Here is a 21,799-nt window from a genome sequence, read left to right on the forward strand (position 1 = left end):
CACAAATGAACAGCGACAGGAGTCTCCATAGACTGACTCATTCTGTGAACATACTTTTCACATTGACTTTTTTCACACCGATAACATTAGTCCTGATTTGAATATGCTGCTATCCGCTTGTTAAGTGGTGACGTGTTTGTGACGTATGTAATACTGTTTCCGGGTCCAAGCCGCCATTCACTTGAGTGGAGAAATCATTCGTTTATGATCACGTTTTATTCATATCACACATTAAAGTTAATTTTATATAAAATCATAGTGTACACAACAATCTCTGGGCTTGCTACGTATCAAATACCAAAATTTTAACAATTTATAAAAAATAATCACTTTCTGGCCATCAGATATTAGGCATGGACATATATACTGCGATCGTGATTTCCGAAAGCCTTAAATCGCTTTGTAAACGTTTATTATTACCATTTTATGAGTCTCCTTATTCAGTTGAATAGAGCGCTTGGACCCGGAAGCCGCTTCGCATGACGTCACACTTAACAAGCGGATAGTAATGCATAAGCATTTATAGCTCCGCCCTCTTTTGAAAAGAGCACAATCTCATTTGAATTTAAAGCGACAGTCACCAAAACATTACAATTTGAATCAAAGCCTAAAACGGCCAGTTTTAAAAGATTGTAAAACATTATCTGTGTAATATTTTGAGCTGAGACTTAAATTTATGCATAGTGGGTTGCTTAAGAGGGTTGGTCGAGTAAAAATGTAAACCCCTGGCTAGCAAATAAATCCATATAGTTGAACTCTCGACATGTCCCCTGTATACTCTGAGGTAAATGTATGCTTCTAGAAAGGCCAAATATTGATCAAATATTTAAAGCATCCGGAGGTCCGGAGCTCTCGAATGAAAACAGCCCAGCCTGCTCTCAATAATATGATGCTGTTTCCACTCGAGTCACGCTGCCGTCTGAGATCCAGCAAATCTGACTGCTGGCCCTCTAGAAAGGCTGAATTAAACCCAGACATAATTTGTTCCTGTGAGCTTTAGTGACGGAGGGCTTGTTTCATGATGAAGAGACACTGGAGAGATAGGCTTTGCTTGTGTGTGTGTGTGTGTGTGTGTGTGTGTGTGTGTGTGTGTGTTTTCTGCCAAGGAGGCCTGCCAAAGGATATTGTTGCCTAGAAAGTACAGCTGCCACCAACCAATGGCAGATTTCAGTGGGATGTTCGTGTTTGTTTTCTTACCTCAGCAAAGTGACTTACAAATGCAGGGAAAATGCTCCTCTTACCGTGTACCGCCTCAGGGAGCATGTTACGACTCTAATTCCTGTGGTTTATGTACACAGAGGAGTCATGGAGGGACTTTATAGGACATGACATGGCATCGAAAATTCAGATTGAGATTCATACTGCAACAGATGTGGTGAACAAAGGTGGTCTAGGAGCCCGAAATACACCTCACCGTCTCTAAAATCATGCTTTTGGCAGATCAGAGTTCCTTAGTGAATAAGGCTTTAGGTTTAATACAGTACACTTAAAGTTCTTATCATTAAAGCGAATGCTACAATGCCGAAAGCGTCTACAATAAGTCTGGGTTGGGAATAGGCACCGTTCTCAAGTTAACTTTGAGTAATATTTCGGGCTGCAGGCTACATTGATTGTTTTGTTCTCACATCTATGCTGTGGAAAGAGCCCATTATTATTGTTTTTTTCCTGGCGCACAAACAGAGGTCTAATTTTTGTTAAGTACAAGATTTGAAGCTTCTGTAAGTGGATATCTGAGTGTGCTGTTGAGGTAATGGCACAGTTTGAACTTTTTGAGGTCAGGCTGAGGCAATTTTCTCCTAGTATACACCAAATAGTGAACATTATATTGAAGTGTATTCATCACTGGCTCATTCTGAAAATGTAGCCCTATATACATTTCTGGAGATCGCAAATTATATAGCCAGGGGGCGACCTGCTTCATTCCGGATGTCTTTCAGGTATGTTATTGTAGACCAACCTAGGGTACTGTATGTATGCATGTATGTAAACAAGTAAATAACAGGGTGAGAATGTGGTAAAATCTGAAAAAGTGATTAAAAAATCCAGATTTTTTTCAGGATTGCTTGTTGAAACTTTCAGTTGGGTTCAGGGAAGGGGGTGGGTGTCTAAATCTGTGCTTTAGAAGACACTATTGGTTGGGTTTAGGGAAGAAGGAGGTTGGGTCAGTTAGTCAGTCAGTCAGTCGACAGCGGCCTCTGGTAGATTTTCGTGAGAAAAGCAGGCGCAAACGGCACTCACAAGAGAAATTTGAGATCTGAAGAAGCGTATACAACGGCCTTAGGTGGATTCACGAAACAAAAACAGCAAAAAAAATATAGTTCCTAGGACGTATTTAGCACTCTCCAGAAATGCGTATATATTGGTTTGTTTTCAGAATGAGCCTGGGTTGAGTGTATTATATCGCAATATAAATCTCATATTCGTTAACAATATCACACCAAATCCTAATAACAATATCACAAAATACTACCAATTTTGTAGATTAGGCATGCACAATATATTGCCGGTCATATCGATAATGGCCGATAAATGCTATTTTTTTCAAGAGTTTACACTTAGCTGATGATCTATCAAAAGCTTGTTTGGCATGCTTGTTTTGGATACTCGAGCCCGGGGCTTCCTCCCGTTCGCAAACACATATATACATATAAACATACAAACATAATATGATACATAATGAGTTTTTATTTTGTCCATATACAGTATCTCCAAGTTGCAAAGCCCTGCTCCCATTTGTTTATTTAATTTTTTTTATTAACCATACAGTACCACTTACAGATATTATTCTGCACTGACATTAAAAAAATAGACTTCTGTATGAAGCCGTTTCCTATTTTAGATCATATATTAAGCCTCCACAATGACCTTCAAACAAAGCAACACGTATTATATGTAAATATATTGTTATACTCTCCTTGCAAAGAACATCGTCATCTTGTTAGAGCTGAAACTCCTATATAATTTTCTAGGTGGCAGATTATTGTTTTTTGGCATAATACCCTGATGATCACAGATACACAATTACCTTGACTGCCGTATAAATTATGAAAGGCAGCATGCAAAGTGACATTTCAAATGAATAACATAAATCATGGCTAGGGTCAGACGGAATCATTTTTTGTTATTTCTGCTAAGAATTTTGGTAAAGATTTCTGCAGAATTATTTTAGAGCTATCATAACTAAAACATTAATATTTGAAAAAAAAAAAAAATATATATTTAACTTTGGTTTAATGTTTAAAATGCAAATCCAATTAGATTCACTTTATTTGGTAAACAAAGTCTCTCATATAACATTAGAGGTGTGAACCTATACTGGTCTCACGGTTCGGTTCTGATTATCATGCCATTGATTCGGTTTAATTCGATATCTCGGTGCATCACGGTGCATATTTTCATACACAGTGTTATATTTTGGGGGAGGCTATAACAAGCTGTCTGTATAAACACACAGACACACAGCACCACATTGTCTCTCATTCACAAACATACAAAAACATAGACGGCACCAAACAAACACACAGGGTCCCCGCGGGGTCTTAAAAAGTATTAAAAAGTCTTAAATTAAAAAATCGAAATTTATGGCTTTAAAAGGTCTTAAATTTGCTGTTCTAGGTCTTAAATATTTTTGCAGAGGTCTTATATTTGTGATGTCCATGTAACGCTACATCTAATGCTCATTTAAATTATTTTTGTTGTTGTTGCTAGGTTTTTGGGGTGTTGTAGTTCAATATTTCACAAGTCCAATTGTAATTTGCGGTATTACAACTACAAAAAAGTCAACTTGCAATAGCCAATCAGCTTTCTGTTTTTAAACTCAGTGCGCGCAGCGAATGTGAAGTCATCGCTGTGTTTGTGGAAGTTCGGTTTGAGTGCACGCGACATGATTTCGGCTGGCAGAGTATGCCGTTATTTCACTGACAAATGTCGCAAGTGCAGTTTTATAAGTCGGGAGCATTGTAATGCGAGAGAGCGAAATTTAAATAACTTTATTTTACCCCTAATTTTGTGCTTTTACATTTTCTCTCGCGTGTTTTTGATATTGCGATATAGGTCTTAAATTTAATAATTAATGGTCTTAAAAAGGTCTTAAAAGGTCTTAAATTTGACATTATGATATCTGCAGAAACCCTGACACACACACACACACTTAAGCCCTCTCAATATGCGTTTAGCCAGGAGAGCTTGCGCTGAGCAGAGCAAAAAAACGAAAAAAAGAAGCACTTTTCCAAAAGTCCCTTAATGAGAGCTCCGCTCGGCGCGAGCTCTCCCGGCTAGACGTATATTATGAGGGCTTAAAGGGAGCAGTGGTCGTAATATCGAGCGAAAAAAAAGAAAAAGACAGTTGTGAAACATAACCAGCTTTGTCTTTTTGTAGGAAACACACTTTAGATCTTTTTAGGGTAAGAGGTTTTTGAGTTATTGCCGTCTATAACTGAATGTGTCAGTAATATCGAAAACAAAACCAACTCAACCGCGCTCATTTCTGGTGCCCCCCTGGATGTACAGCACCCTTAGCATTTGCCTATACTGCCTATGCCACGGGCCGGCCCTGAGTTGGCTCCTGAGTGTTGGAAATACCGGCGCTCACCTCCCTCGCGACAGAGCGCATAGGAGATAAATGACGTCAGTACATAATAACCAGTTATGATTATAAACCGATACCGAATTGTCCGCATCTGCATCGCGGTGCATCGGAAAAACAATTAATTTTGACACCCTTATATAATATATCTACTAAAAGACAGAAAATATTACTTTACAAACTGCATTGTACGTAAATCAGATGAACATCTGTATATCAATAATATTACTGTAATTAATTTCAAAACTGAGTAAACTTCGATTTACTTAAGTAAAAAAACAGTTGAAGCACTTGTCAGAAAAATGACAGGAATACAGCCCTAGGCTGGGGCTATAATGCTAAGGTATTTTCGCAGAAATAAACCTCAAGCACTGACTCTCCACAATTTCATCTTTGGTTTAAGAAAATAGCAATAACTTCCCCTCACACTTTCAATGATTTTCAGCTGAGCACAGCATCTTCATTACTTGATTCAACCGGGGTCTGCTACAGTGTTTGTGAGCGTGGCCGAAGCTTTCAATTTTCTCATGTTTACACACAACAAATATTGTTATAAAGATGATTCATTTAAAGCACTATGGGTCAACTCTTTTATAAATTAATTAATACTTTTAAACACTGTGCACTTTCAGATTGAAGCCTTACGCCGAGTTCAGACTGTATGATTTTCAAAGTAGTCGTGTCACAGATGTTTTCACACTGCATGACTATCTGGGCTAGCGTTTCGTCGCTGCTTTGTTTACACTGCAAGATGGATTGGCGACAGGGACATTCACATTGCATGGCTTTACTATAGGAAGAATCGTCAACAACTTCGTCCAAACTACGTCTCACAGTCAAAAACACGTAGTATATATTTTGTTATTAACTACATAACGAGAAAGAAGCCTTTAATGGGGTAGAACATGTACATGTTTGCTCACCTGGGTTTAAAGGGAATTAGCCATTTCACCTCAACGTTGATAATAAACTAATTTATTTCTGTATGAAACGTCAAACAGACACGGTTGCTCCTGAGTCCTGTCAAACCTCCACTAGTTTTTCCTCCATTTCGTGGGTCCAAATAAACCGAAAAAGAGCGCTTTTAACTTCTCCCCCAGGCTCCCGCTGGCCTGCAGCAGGTATACACACACGCACACACAAGTGAAAGCCGCTCTCTCATTGGCTGTAGGCGATGGCTGATGTTATTTTCAGTCAGAACTCATTTCACATGGCATGATTTGAATCGCAGACAGCTCCAGATATTTAGCATGCCAAATATCTCACAGGCTTCGGCGACTCATCGGCGATTCTCTCAGATCGCGTCTTTGATATTTCATACTGTGTGATCGTCACTCACGTGCACGAGCAGCGATTTGCCTGTGATTTCAGGCATTTGTCGGCGATTTCTCAAAACCTGTCGGCGAGCCAAAATCGGGGCTAAAATCACGCAGTCTGAACTAGGCATTAGCTGGATATTTCAGTTCACTTAGAGCTGTGTTACACTACATGGAAGGTCATTTTCAAAAACCTCTCTATAAATAAATTGGAAATATTTTACTTACAAAAACAGTGATCCACTTCCAAACGTGTTTTCTTCAAAATAAAAGCTACTATCAGACATTAGATCCATGTTGTATAATTATATGGCAGGGAAGATGTGTACAGTTTAAACTACTACATTAAAACGATGTTCGTTTGACAGAAAAAGTCAATGATTGCTTGAGGTTGAGTCATTTCTTGTGCAATTTTTTAGTGATCTACTCCTTTAAAACCTGTCTGCCTATGTTTATCTGCCCACCTGTTGTTTTTTTTTCTCTCTATCAGTTTGTCAAACTAGGAAATTCCTATAGCTGCAGCCATGTAGAGCCTGTGTTGATGGATCGAACAATACTGGGATCTCACACTGAGATGCCCGAGGTGTTAAAGTGTGAAGCCATATTTTACAAGACAGATATGGAATGATCACAGGGTGTTTGTTTCACACAGCGTTGGAGCTGTACCTGCCTGATTACATACTGTCAGTGCGCAGGCCATTACCTCTAGTTGATATCACCTTTAGAAAGACTCTCTGGGTTGTTTGTAATTATGGTTATGGGCAGTAAGATGTTAATGTAAAATAAAGGCTTGGAATGGTAACGTTCAACCTAAATGCTAAGTCTTGGGATAATTGCATTGTGGGCGCCCAAGCACAGATCCATATGTTCACTGTAAAAAAAACAAATCATTTCAGTTTATTTCTGGTTGTGAGTTGCATCATGGGATATTGATCTCTGCTCTGTGGAATTTTGATGTTGAAAATTCAACTCTGCAGTTTAATAAAGTGACTTATTTTATACTTTTATGAAATAATGTATAATAAATTATGTATAGAGAAATAAATCTATAAAAGAACAGGCAATGAGCTGCAGTTTATTACAAGGTTTTTGTAGCGTGATGTACAAACCAGATGATGCATTACTTTAGCCAGTTAAACTCTGCTGTTATTTTGGGATTTCCACCTGGATTTTGCCCACCCAAATTTAAAAGCTACCCAAAATTTTTAGGAAAACACTTTGAATTTTCATAAAACACTATTGAAAGTGTTTAAAATAACTTTATATGTTGTCTGTGTTATAATGAACACCTAAAAAAGAGTCGCTTTTTGTATTTTTTTATTTTTTTTTTATAAACTTATATTTGAAAGTGTATCTTTTAGGTTCTGTATGGTCTAGCACGCTGTAATTAATTTAGGTGGTCCCTGCACATGTGTGTAATTATAGGAAAAAAAGAAAAATGTCTACCATAATCTATGCAAAAGTTATTGCATTGATAGCTGACAGATGACAGCTGTCTGTGCTATCTGGGGCTGCTTAGTTATCATAAATGTATTGTTTTCACTTCTGCATTATGGAAACACCGTGATTCATTCGGCAACTGTTTAATATGTGACTATAATTCAGTAAAAAGAATGCTAGAACTGTATGAGCACTGGCAAGAGCTTTCATTTGAGCTATAACTTGAAATTGTGTCATATGAAAAATATGAAAATGAACCAATGTTACATACCCAGCTCGGGTATCCAAAATACTGTGTATTTAAGTGTAAATTACTTTACGGTACTGGGTCCGCGGAGTTTAACCCGTTAGACTAGGGCTGGGAGATTATGGCAAAAATGCAATTTTCCATATTGAATGATTGTGTGATAGCCCAGTGGTAAGGCACGAAGACACCGGAAAATTAAGGCAAAAATGTATTTAAGTTAAATAAAATAATGATCCTAATCCAACACAAATACTGGTTGTAGAAAAAAAAAATGATGCCAACTAAACAAAAATACCACAGAAAAACATCACAGACATATCCACATATAGCTTATTAACTGTACTTTTTAATTGAACCAACAACACCTAAAAACAAAAGTTTTTTTGGTTTTGTAATCTTTACAAAACATGACAGCAACTGCTCAAACAATCACAAACTTATGAACAATGATTCACTGTCATTTCTGGAAGAGATTTACCATCAGCTATGAATTACTTCAGAAGAGCTGAAGTACAATCTGAAGATGATTATCTAGAGGATGATAATGTGTAAAATAAGGTTGGTGTCGTGATCTCGTTCCTTTTGAGTGTGGGCAACCTGGAAATATACCCGTTTTGTTTGATTCGTAAGTTTAGAAACTAAACGTATGAGACAGATGTTGTTTAATTATATTGGTGATTCAGAATATGTAATGTAATCATAAGCTTGGCTACTGGTTTTGGGGAATTTGATGTTTCCACATTCAGACAGAATGCTGGAGCATAGTGCCTGAGAGGCGTTTCAGGAATGTAGTGAAATGACTTGCCTTAAAGGGGCTTTGGTATTAATCTCTATATACAAGCTTGGAACTTGACTAGTTCACAGTTGGTGTAACTTTTAGTTTCAGCAGCATTGTTCAAAGCTAAGGATTATTTCTACTGGTCCGATCGGGCCAGTGGTTCAGATTTTTAACTGCCCTGCCAAAATTTTCACTGGCCCCACCAAAAAAAAGTGAAGTTATCAGCTATTTTTTTTTTTCACATATTTTAAACAATGTGTCAAAAATAAAGTTTGTAAATCTAGAATTTTAATACTTAAAAAAAATTGTAAATTGAAGTGTTATGCAAACAAAAAGAGCAGTATGGAAAATGTGAAGGTATTTTATCACGGTTTGAAATTATTTAACAAAAGGTGGCTGACTTGTCAAACTGGCGGCAAACTGTGCAAAACATCACTTCATTTTTATTTTGTTGCGTCGTTCACACAAAAATGTTTCATTTCATCAAGAAAATTCGTTTTCTTTTAGCCTTATAATTTGATGTTGCCGCCATGTTGCCGTTTCTTCAGTCTACTGGTTGTTACCAGGTTACGGAAAAAAATAGCACGCTCAATCAGAAAAGAGGAACTGGAAAGCAATATGGTGTTTTACAACATTACAGGGAAGGTAGTGTTTAAAGACTTAAGCACAAACTTAAAATGCATGCTATTGACAAGTAGTCACAGACAAATTAAATGTTAGTGACAAGGCAACACTGTCCCTATCGGGCCAGTAGTCATCCGCTCTACTGTCCCAAGTGTCTCTCATACTGGCCCTGGGCCACCTGCCAGTCCTTATTGTTGAGGCCTGAGCAGTTTTATTCCGTGTAGAAGCGCTGAGTTGAGAAGCCTTTATGATTAATTAACCATGACTAATTAAAGCTGGGTTAATAGTAGAATTGGTTAATTGATGCATCCCTATTTTACTATTAAATATTTGCGTAAAAGTCACTTATTCTACATTTTTAAGGTTAATGTTGTCAAACAAAAAGACCAAGTTCTCATAATGCAATTCTAAAGCGTTAACTTGAGGGGAAAAAATAAAAAGACGAATCACAAGTTTCAGAAAACTGCTAATTTACAGATATTTTACAGTGTATTGGGATCATTTTCATGACTGCATTTACCAAATTGCTCTGTTTAGTAGTCAGTGTCCTGTTTTTCTTATTTCGAGCGATGTGTGTAATCTATGGAAGAACAACAGTGCGTGTTTAACAGGGATCCCTTGAGACCGTTTCGCACATTTCTTCCCCATAAACGCATGTAGGAGGCATTTAAATTGCAGAATCAACACAATCCATCAGACCGATCAAAGAATTCCCTTTGAGTCTGCATTATCTGGAGCAGTTTCCTTCACAAAAAAAGATGATAGAGCAGTAGAGTGAGGCCTTTGGAAAACAAATTTGTCACAGGAGATTATTTTTTTATCTTTATCGTGACCTTGCTGTGAAAAGAAGCGAACCGGCAAATGCCACGGTAGTGAGGACCTCACCTCAAAGAGCTCAGCCGGACCGCCATTGACAGTGAGCATTCATTTTCAAATGCCATCTCTCAACAAGTGGTCACAGAGATCGGAGAATCAAAAACCAACCTGATGATACTAGATTAGCATTGGTGGTTTAAAAGCTTTGCATATATACCGTATGCTCTTCCCACACTGTGCTGAGGTGCTGATCTACGGACAGGCCATTTCCCAGGCAATAAAGTATCCCGCCTCTCTTTAAAAACCTTTAAAACCTTGCACCGGGCCTTGATGGATTTAAATCAGCCGGGTAGTCTGAGCCCTTTGATTTACAATCAAACCCTACCTGAACTTGGGATTTATGACCCATTACTGCTGTCACTGAGCTGGTATTACATTAGATTTCACTGTTCATCTGGTCTGGGCTCGAATGCCCACAAGTGATGTGCTGTAAGAAATATGTGTGTGGGGCCACATTATAAAGAGTTGTGAACACAAGTAAACAACAATAAGCATGTCATTGAGTCCTCCGAAGTTCAGGGATGGTCTATAGAGATGTAAATTTCCACCCAAGGCTTTTCTCTGAGATCGGTATCCCCCCTCATGAATGCAGATTTGGATGTATAGGCGCATATGTTGTCTGTGTACACGCTCTTATTTATATTCAAAGATAAGTTTAAGAGCGGTGCAATAAAATATATTTACATACATAGTGCTTTTTTATGAGTTCCAGTCATTCTTTGTTCCTTTAGATTGGTCCTCCATGGTCTTACAAATGGGGAACACTCATTTGCTCCAGTGGGAGTATGACGGTGGGAATTTACTGCGGACCACACTCTGAGGATTCAGCCGTAAAGCTGGACCATGGTGTGGAGACCAAATGCCACCTTCAGACCCCCAGCAGAATGCTTATTCATACATCAACTCAGTTTTATCCAACTAGGGTTGAGCGTTACTGGAAGGTTATGAGATGTTGAGTGTTACAATTGGGCATGGGTTGATATAACATTCTGATAGTTTAATAACCTTGAATAAAAATATCATGGTTTCACGATATTACAATATGGCTCCAAAGAATTTTCTTTTTGAATGTCTGGGTGAAACAACAACTTTTTCCCTACATTGAACACACACTCACTGGTCACTTCATTAGGTGCAACTGTTTAACTGCTCAACGCAAATTTCTATTCACCCAATCACATGGCAGCAACTCAATGCATTTCGGCTTGAAGACATGGTCAAGATGATCTGCTGCAGTTCAAAGTGAGCAGAATGGGGAATAAAGGGGATTTAAGTGACTTTGAACGTGGTTGGTGGTGGGCTTGTCTGAGTATTTCAGAAACTGCTGATCTACTGGGATTTTCACACACAAGCATCTCTAGGGTTTACAGAGAATGGTCTGACAAAGAGGAAACATCCAGTGAGCGGCGGTTCTGTGGGTGCAAATGCCTTGTTGATGCCAGAGGAGAATGGCCAGACTGGTTCCTGCTTATAAAAAGGCAACAGTAGCTTAAATAAGCACTCGTTACAACCGAGGACTGCAGAAGAGCATCTTTGAACACACAACACATCCAACCTTGAGGCGGATGGGCTACAGCAGCAGAAGACCACACCGGGTGCCGCTCCTGTCAGCTAAGAACAGGAAACTGAGGCTACAATTCACACAGGCTCACCAAAACTGGACAATAGAAGATTGGAGAAACATTGCCTGCTCTGATAAGTCTCTGTTTCTGCTGCCACATTCAGATGGTCGGGTCAGAATTTGGCCCTCAACACCTGAAAAACATTGATCCTGCAATCAGTGATCAGGCTGGTGGTGGTGGTGTAATGGTGTGGGGGATATTTTCTTGGCACGCTTTGGGCCCTTTAGTACCAACTAAGCATTATTGTTGGCCATGTCCATCCCTTTATGTGCACAGTGTACTCATCTTCTGATGGCTACTTCCAGCAGGATAACGCACCATGTCATAAAGCTTGAATCTTCTCAGACTGGTTGTTTAAACATGACAATGAGTTCACTGTACTCAAATGGCCTCCACAGTCACCATATCTCAATCCAATAGAGCACCTTTGGGATGGGGTGGAACGGGAGATTGGCATCATGGATGTGCAGCCGACAAATTTGCAGCAACTGCGTGATGCTATCATGTCAATATGGAGCAACATTTCCAGCAGCTTGTTGACTCCATGCCATGAAGGATAAAGGCAGCTCTGAAGGCAAAAGGGGGTCCAACCTGATACTAGTAAGGTGTACCTAATAAAGTGGCCCGTCTGTGTGTTTAAATTTTTTTAAGAAACATTTAAAACGTTTTAAAGCAGTAAACATGTCAGGCTAAATAATTTAAAATAAATCATTGGCTTCTCCTGTCTTCATTAGTTTATTATACACTGATTTGCAGATCTTTATTTTCGATGCATATAAAGTAAACCTCTGCACTGTTCAAGTCTATAGTATGTTTGCTTGGATGTTGGTGTATAAGTCATTTGTTTTTCAAATGTTTCCTAAATTGTGGGCTGAAATGTAGATTTTGATGTAAAGGGTCCTTTTCTGCTGGAGATACTGTTCCCCTAAAAGAAATTAAGCATCGTGTCAACGCCACAGCCTACTCGAGTATTGTTTAGAGCTGTGAACCTACACTAGTCTCACGGTTCGGTTACGATTATCATGCCATCGAGTCGGTTCAATTCGATTTTTCGGTGCATCACGGTGCATTGACGATGCTTTTATATTTTTTTCACAGCAGCAGCTCTTGAATTAAAATGTATGAATATTTATATTTATATAGGTTATTATTTGTAATAAAATTGTGTCATTTAATACAAACAGTCAGATATATAAACTGTAACTTTGAAAAAAACGAGCATTAAGCAAATAATATAAACAAATATAAATATCCAGCTCAATTTCTGATCCTTGTCTAGTTCTCTCACACCCCTTTGATTGGGATTGACTGGGTTGTGATAGGCTCTTGCGCGCTGCGCTCTTCAGATGAATGATAAGCGGCAGGCGGCAGCGGCGATCTCACAGCTGATCTATGATAGACACGGTGGAGAAAACTCTGCAGACACGCGCTCGTTTCTGTATCCAAAAGTAATGCTGTAAAACAGCCGAGAGGAGAAGAAAAGCCACGCCAGCAGGTCAAATGGGCCACTGTGTGTGTGTGTGTGTGTGTGTGTGTGAGAGAGAGAGAGACAGAGACAAAGCGAGAGAGAGAGAGCGAGAGAGAGAGAGATGGGGTAGGCTACTTTAATTCTCAAACTCACACAGTGAAATTGTGCACAGTTCATGAGTATTAAGTTGTTACAGCGTTGTAAATACTCGCGATCGTCTCCCTCCCGACAGAGCGCATATGAGGTAAATGACGTCAGTAATAACCGGTTATGATTATTACTGAACCGATACCGAATTGTCCGCGTCTGCATCGCGGTGCATCAAAGAAACGATTAATTTTGACACCCCTAGTATTGTTGCTGACCATGTCCATCCCTTTATGAGCAGTGTACTCATCTTCTGATGGCTCCTTTCGGCAGGATAACGCACCATGTCATAAAGCGTGAATCATCTCAGACGGGTTTCTTGAACATGACAATGAGTTCACTGTACTCAAATGGCCTCCATAGTCACCAAGTAAAATAAAACCCTTGCATATACCTTAGAAATGTTGCTACACAATCTTCTATACTTTTCCAAAGCCGTGGTAAATGCAGTTATCGTCCCATGCCTACATGTAGCACACAAACTTAATTTAATTTATTGCACTTTCCTGCAATATGGATATCGCAAAATGCAAAATATGAACTGTGCATTCAGGAATAGCAGTGCATTATCTGGTCATCAGACACATCCGAGATGCTCACCTTCAACTCCAAAATCACAGCGACTGCTTCAAAGCTCCTTCGTGATGGAGGGCTTCTCCCTGTCAAGGCTTGCCAGGCTGCAGATATATCCTGGTTTTGTGTGTGAGTGTTTTTTTTTGTGCTTCTGATAAAACATGCATGACAGCTCGCCTTCAAAGTCTGCACGATGTGTGTGCGGGACACGCATAATAGCTGAAACCCAGATTCACTTCACCCGCTAGAGGAAATTCTGCCCCATTGATGTCAATGTTGACAATCCTCTTACTCCAATTTAAAGGCTTACAAAGAGTTCCGAAGCCAACAAAGGAAATGCTTTTATTTTTTCCTAGCGCAAAATGGAAAGTAACGTTGATAATTGTAATCATTAGTGTGTTGTTACTCTTCAGTGCTAGTACACTGCGCAGCCTGCCCAGGGCAGCTCTTTTCATTAGACAGCCTTTGTGCGAGCGTACATTGCTGGAAGATTTGTTGACATTCTGTATTATTAAAATCATTTTGAACTGCAGTATTATTTTTTTCACAAGGCACTTTCACACCGGTTTGCCTGTATTTCTGTGTCTGTAATTCGAATGACTCCATATCATTAACATCTTTGGAATTGAAGAGAAAGCAAATTAGTTGTCATTCACACTGTGAGTCACCCCACAGAGCTGAACAACAATGAAGCCAGACAAGAATCTTGGTGTGTTTTCAAAAGTCCAGATCACCATCTCAACCACCTGGTTATGTAGCTTCCTGCTATGTAATGCCAAGCAATGGTTATGCTGTAAATTTCCTGTTCCAGACTCTTGTTATGCTTTGGTAGCATCATTAAGCCTTGGCAGGTCGTCCATTAGTCATGTACTATTCAAAGCAAATGTGTGTGGTCTGTAAGATTCTGTATGATTTAATAAAAGTAATAATTAATGCTTTTATTTGTCAAGGACATGGTAAAAAAATAAGAAGCAAGTTCTATTTCAAATAATTACTTTTCTGTTTTATACTAGATTCATCAAAGTATGCTGAAAAAAATATTCAATGTCAAAGGTGCAGTATGTAATTTTAACACCTAGTTGATGAACTAGGTATTGCACTCCTGGTTCTAAACACATGCATGTGCAGGTTGCCAGATTGACGACATCAACAGGGCTGTGCCTGACTATCAAGCCTAAAGGCTTATTTAAGTTGTATTCTAACTAAAAGCAACAGCACACGATAGAAGGAATATTTCCCATATTAAAAGGAGTTTTTATCCTTTTATCCTATCTGAAATGTATATTTTAGAAATGACTTCTATTTTTTGCAACTGAAAAACAGAAAACTGACAATGATTACCTCAGGTACCCTTCATGTGCTTTATTCAGTGTAAATGCTAATAATGAGAGTTTGAATGCCATTTTACATCACATGTATTGCCATATACTGAAAGCAGCAGCAGATAGTTCACCTCATATAGTTCATATTCAAACCGTTTGATATTGAATTTCAGAACCGTGACTTGAGCAAATCAACACATATCAGGGATTCAGCATTTACATCTAATAATGTTTAATATGTATTAATTAGATCGTAAACCTTAGCATTTTGCTAGAGTGCAGTGAGTGCACTATTCTGTGCTTCTGTATGGGTGTAAATTTTTTTCATTTCTGTCGTGTTTGGTTTTGTGCAAACAGCCAAATTCCTTATCGCTGCAAATCTCATCATGACGCATGTTGTTAGGACACGGGGTTACAATGTAACTTGCTCACCTAATGTTTACGTTCATAATATTTATATATTATTTGCTAATTAATAACCATCTCATATGGAACTCTGATTCTGTGTCTCATTTCTGCTACTGTCCACCAGAGGTCTCATGTTGGTCACGAATGCATAATTTGAGAGCCTTCCTGACTGAATAAATGAAATACACTGTTTTTCAACAAGGCAACCCAAGTTGCTGAAATATAATTGGCTAAATCGGCATTAAGCAGGTTGAAGGGACCAAAACAAAGACAGATGTTCCGGCATGGAAAGCACATTTTAAAGCAGAATATCTGACTTCAGAATGGTTTTTCAGATAAACAAGAATGTTCACTTGGCATGTTTCTTAAATATCTGCAAACATATCATGGTGTTTTTATGCTTTAGAAAAGTCCAAGACAAACATACAGCACCTTAAGAAATGTCTGATTTGAAGACATTTTCATTTGCAATTCAAGTGAGAAGAGAGTTTTGGAAGAAATATTGTAAATGAAACAGATTCCATCAATTTTCGCTCCTTTTTTTCCTCTCTAGATTTCCCTTTTCTGTTTTTAAAAACATTACACTTTGAAACGTGTAATAACAAAGTCATGATCCTTTAACTTATTTTAGTAAGTTGGTGAGGTTAATATTTTTAGTTAGTTTGATTAACTTAAGTTAAGATGACTAGTATGGATGCAAAAATTAACCAATTTCACCATTAACCGTGCTTTAATTTATCACTGTTAATTAATCGTAAAGGTGCATTTCTCTTTACACTTTGTTTCTGTTGCACAAAACAAAACTGATGCACCTAAAAGTTTATACACCGAGGCTAATACACACGCACACTGCATTAACTTTCGTTGAGGCTTTTAACTAAGGGCTGTTCACAAATCACGCCATTTGTGCAAACACATTCGTTATTTCTAATGGAGAAGCACATATTGGGATTGACACGCACGGAGTACGACGCGCTCTAGCTTTCCAGGTGCCCCTTGTTAAAAAAATGCAGTGAGCCACCGAGACACCTAGCAGCAGCAGGCTTTTCACATATCATATTTTTTTCGCACACAAGTTTGTTATTTCTAACAGAGGCTTGCACTAGCATATTGGAAGCAACGTGTGCGCGCCTTCCAGGTGAACCCAGTTATAAACATCTCGCGCTGTAGTGGTGAGAGCTGTGCTGGCCTGTCAGTGCAATGTAAACAAAAGATGTGTTAGACAAATTATTACAATTATTTTGTATGTATGAACACATGAACACCGTTCATTTAAATACTTAGCTAATAAATAGCTTGGATTTAAATTAGACAAATTCATTCATTCATTCATTTATTCACTGGTCTGTCATTAATTTTCAGTGTAAAATTATTACTCGTGTTTAAAATCCCAAGAGAGAAATTGACCATTGTTTGATGTTCATTATTATTTTGTGCTGTATTAGTTGGTTACTGAGCAGCAATAATTAACACTGTAAAATATCAGGAGTTTTCATGTGATTTTTTTTTAAACTAGTGGGGTTTTGAAATTAATGAATAACAGTGATCATTTCTCAGACTATAATCACACAACCAAAATTGCATCCCTAATGACAAAAAAAGTTCATATGATTCAGCTTGAAAATATAAGGCACCTATATATATATAATATATATATATATATATATATATATTAGCATCAGTTTATTAACTGTTTGAGAAAATTTAGTGTTACCTACAGGTTGGGGGAAAAGGAGGTAAGGATCCGCATGCTTTTATTTAGACAATAGTCAGGCAGGTGTAACCCCGCCGGTCCTACACCACCCAACCCGCTCCGAGCTGTTATCGAACCGGCAATCAGTCGGTTGCTCTACCAAGGAGGCTATAGACCATGGCCTCTAGGGTCTGTCGCTAGAGCACCTTTAGAGGTCAGAGGAGTGAGGTTTACCTGCGCAGCACTTGGTTGCTGGCCTCCGTTACACAGGCAACGGTCAAACAGGTTTTAAAATGGAGCATATAGACAAAATAAAGTGGTCAAAAACTGGCAAATGTTCTGAACAGCTAGCAAAACAACATGAACAATAAACAAAACAAGTCAAAAACAAGGTAAGGCCAGACAAGGAGAACACTAAGAAATGTAGACAGAAAAACGAGACTCAGCAATGGGTGTGAGATATACATGTTCTCCAAGAGCTACCCCTTTGTGCAAGTTATCGGGTGATCCGGAACTGGTGTGTGCATGAGGTGCCTGATGGGAAGTATAGTTCTAGTATAGTTATAGTATAGTGCGATTATCATTCATTCAACCCGGGCATCCAGGAACTTCCAGGAGACTTGGGATGTCTGAGCGTTCGGTTGCACTGCTTGTAGCAGGAATGCACAAGATTCTCTTTGCAGGGTCTTAAGTAATGTGTATTTATATAGTACATTTATTGTGCATGGCCATACACCCAAAGCGCTTCACAATCATGAGCTGGGTCTCTGTACACCACCACCAGTGTGCAGCATCCACTAGGATGATGCAACGGCAACCACAAGACAACGGCGCCAGTGCGCTCCCCACACACCTGCTGTAGGTGTGGAGAGACCGTGGTAGAGCCAATTCGGCGGATGGGGATGATTGGGAGGCCATGATGGGTAAGGCTATAATAGAGGGAATTTGGACAGGACACCGGGGTTACACCCCTCCTCTTAACAAGAAGTGCCATGGAGTATTTAATGACCATAGAGAGTCAGGATCTCGGTTTATCGTCTCATCTGAAAGACGACACTCACTGACAGTATATAAACTTCACTTTTACTGGGTCATTAGGACTCGCACTGACCACAAATTGAGCGCCTCCCTGCTGGCCTCTCTAACACCACTTCCAACAGCAACCTAGTGTTCCCTAGTGGTCTCCCATCCAGGTACTGACCATGCCCAGCCCTGCTTAGCTAGGGTGATATGGCTGTGGGGCTGCAGTTGTGTAAATAAGCGATCTTGTTTCTCACTTGCAATTCATCCGCTATTTTGAGCGTCTCATCTTCCCATTCTGCGAAGTCCAGTCTCTGCTTTTTGCTGGTCCACTGAAATGTCCCGCTACATCCACCCGTGACCCAACCGTTTATCATAATGCATTTTTTTGTTACCGACCTGCTTGCAGATAAAACTGCCATCCGTGCATCACTAATGTTTAATTTAGTTTATTCAATTCAACTATAGCGCATGGATTTGGACTGTGGGTAAAACCTGAGCACCCAGAGAAAACCCACGCAAACACGGGGAGAACATGCACACTCCACACAGAAATGCCAACTGACCCAGCCAGGACTCAAACCAGCTTGCTGTAAAATGATTGTGCTAGCCATTGAGCCACCGTGCCTCCCCACATGCAATACAGAAGCTCAAAGGCCCCATTTACACTGCCAGTTAAATGTGACCCAATTCAGATTTTTTGCTCATATGTGACACAGATTGGATCTGTTCTATGTTTGTGTAAACACGAAAAAAAGCATGCAATCGGCTATTCAGAGATGGGTTTCAGGCCTCCTTCATATGTGGAAATAAATTATAGATATAGATCGGATATGTGACAATGCGACTGTCATGTAAACAGGCAGATCGGATTTATTGAGGCATTCCGTTCTGAATAAGGGTGTCACGATCCTCCAAATCCTCGATTCGATTACATTTTCAATTATAAAGTCACGATTCGATTCAATTTTCGATTATGAATAATTAATTAATTAATTAAGAATAAATTATTAGTAGCCTACCGTTAAAACTACCTGACCTGCATGGTCTTTGTTTTACCCATAAACAAATCATACAGTAAATAAATAAAGGCAAGATACACACATAATTACAAACTGTCAATCCCTTTTTTCTGTGGGACTCGTGAATAGGCAGTGATCTGTGTCGTTATAATGGCGTCGGTAAAAAAGACGCACAACCAACAGGAACCAGCCAACAGTATCTGAGGTGTTCGCTAAAATGACTAAGTACTTGTGTGAAAGTAAAAGATGGAAGCAGTCTACTGACCCGCGGACTGCCTTGACCCGCTGTCTCGAGCGCATGACAATGTGTGTGCGTCTGTATCTGGAAGGAGGGCTGCTCAGAAATGCTACACGCCAGTGTGGATGTCAAATTGTTGTCGTTCTAAAATGCCATTTAAAAACAAAGACATATTAGTGTAAACAGGGTCTGAGTGTGTATTTTTCGCGAGCGGATTTGCAACGATTGCGGGGCGGAGGAACGCGATGCGCCCATCGTCTATCATCCCAACCGTAATATGTACATAGCAGAGCTTGCAAATTGTTTTTTTTTTTTTTATCGACAACACGAACGTTGTCAACATAACTAACTGGAAATCCAAAATATTTCCACACCGGCGACTTCATTGAAAGAGGAGAGGGTTTAAGCTCTGTCGACGGGTCTCCTGCGTCTGCAGTTTAACAAGCACTTCAACAAGCCTGTTTTTTTCCCGCTTGGCAAGCCAAGCTAACGTGACATGAGGGCGTGGCAGCATCGACGATTCTATTTTTTGACTCTAATCGAAGTTGAGCATAAAAATATCGAGATTAAAAATCGAAATCGTGACACCCCTAGTTCTGAACATCATTAAACTTGCGACAATGTGGTGCTTCTCTGCGGTTTAATGACGTAGAAGGAAGAGCGTGTGTGGAGCAATGACTTTATAAAAATGTGGAGATGCCAACGGGGTAAACAACAACAACAACAGAGGAAACATGGAGGTGGAAAGAAGTCAGTCGCCACAATTCGCTCCCACCAGACCTGAGATCTCTCTCCTACCCACAAATTCCTCTGAATGGTGGAGGACATCATAAAGCAAATAAACCATAGGCGCAAGCTGCGATGACGGCCCTTTCCCATCTCTGCCTCAAAATCATTTTAAAGTTGGTCGAACTTCGTGTTGTAAATTTGGCTTTTTGGCGCTATTAATACACGCACTGCGGGCTACTCACAGAACAACTTTATTCTCTCTATCACCAGTGCACAGCATAAGCAAAGGCTACATCTTCAACTACACACACACACAGACATCAGGGCCATACCATTACATAAACTGTGTGGGGGGAAATCTGGACTGAACCATTCACCGCTTATACTACACTTCGCATATTTCGCAGAGCTAAAAACAAGACAATTTCTTCCATCCTGGTTTGTGTAGCACAGATGCTAGAACCTGTTTTGATTCATGCGCGACATTGTAAATTGTATGGCAAGTGTAAACGCATCAATTGAATATGGGTCACAATTAAAGGAGCGTGTAAACGGACAGAAAAAAAAAATCAGATGTAGGCAACAAATCAAAATTGGGCATCAAGACCTGAAAGTGTAAACTGGGTCTAAATGACTTTGCTGTATTTTGAGTGTAATAAACATGCATGCATCAACAATCAACAATTTCACCAATCTTAAAATATTTGATTGAGAAAACAACATAACCAACTTTACATTCGCATTCCAGCTAGCTTTTATAAATTAAACTACTCCTGAGATGCACTGCACAGATATATCACTCCCTCCCTAGAAACGATGATGAACACGATGGCACGCTCTCCACAGAAATTCAGATTGCTGCTACAAGCTTGTTCCTCTCATTCGTTCTGTCTGACTTTTTGCTCCTTTCTCTATCTCTCTCTCTCTCTCTCTCCCGGTGGCAGTCCTTCCAGGGTGAACTTATTTATGATCCTGTGTTTCTGTGCGTGAACGACAGGCAGACACAGTGAGAAATTATTATCTGAGGAAAGTATTGCTGGATTGCTGTGGGTGGACAGGGCTCTCAAAAGGTCATACTCCAGCCTCAGACTGAAAAGACATCCGGTGAGTCACATACCAATCTGACAGCCTCCTCTCTCTCGTTTTTTTTTTTCCACACCTCCCAGTCGGCCTTGACAAAGAACCATTTGGCTCAGCTGTCCGCAAGCCAAGCTCAGTTTCCCGTCCCCCGGCTGATGAGTTTGCATAATTAGCCAGTAGAGCATCAAGTCTTGCAGATGACAGAAAAATGGCAGATACTATATCTACACTGTTAAAAATTGTCCCGTTAAAAAACAGCAAGTTACTGGCAGCACAGTTGCCAGCAACTTACTGTTAAATTAACAGTGTCTTGCTGTTGTTGAAATTTACAGTTTGTTACTGTTTTTGGAAATACAGCATAAAGCTGTTATTTTTTTTACGTTACAGTAAATTACTGTCAAAACCATTAACAGTTAATTAATGTTTATTTGAATATTTAATTATAAACTAAAATGTTATACTGAGAAATGAACTGCTACGAAAAAAAGGTTAAATAAGTTTTGTAGATATTTATTTGATTATAAAACATGGTTTATTACAATGCACACATCAAAACATAAATGTAACAATGCAGTGTAACTTTAAATCATGCTTTATTATATTTTTGAAAA

At 39.2% G+C, this 21,799-nt stretch overlaps 1 long non-coding RNA gene across 6 annotated transcripts in view; it reads left to right on the forward strand.

Moving 5' to 3' along the window:
• LOC141377613 (uncharacterized) overlaps positions 1–21,799 on the forward strand; it is a 322,793-nt gene that overhangs the window by 35,208 nt on the left and 265,786 nt on the right. The window contains exon 2 of one of the 6 annotated variants that reach the window (XR_015507991.1): positions 10,598–10,904. The exons of the other annotated variants lie outside the window; for them this stretch is intronic. This is a non-coding gene — a long non-coding RNA (uncharacterized LOC141377613). Of the gene's footprint in view, positions 1–10,597; positions 10,905–21,799 lie in introns of those variants that run through there. 6 annotated transcript variants of the gene reach the window in all.

Source organism: Danio rerio, chromosome 14, assembly GCF_052040795.2.
Source record: "Danio rerio strain M-AB ecotype USA chromosome 14, GRCz13ab, whole genome shotgun sequence".
NCBI lineage: Eukaryota > Metazoa > Chordata > Actinopteri > Cypriniformes > Danionidae > Danio > Danio rerio.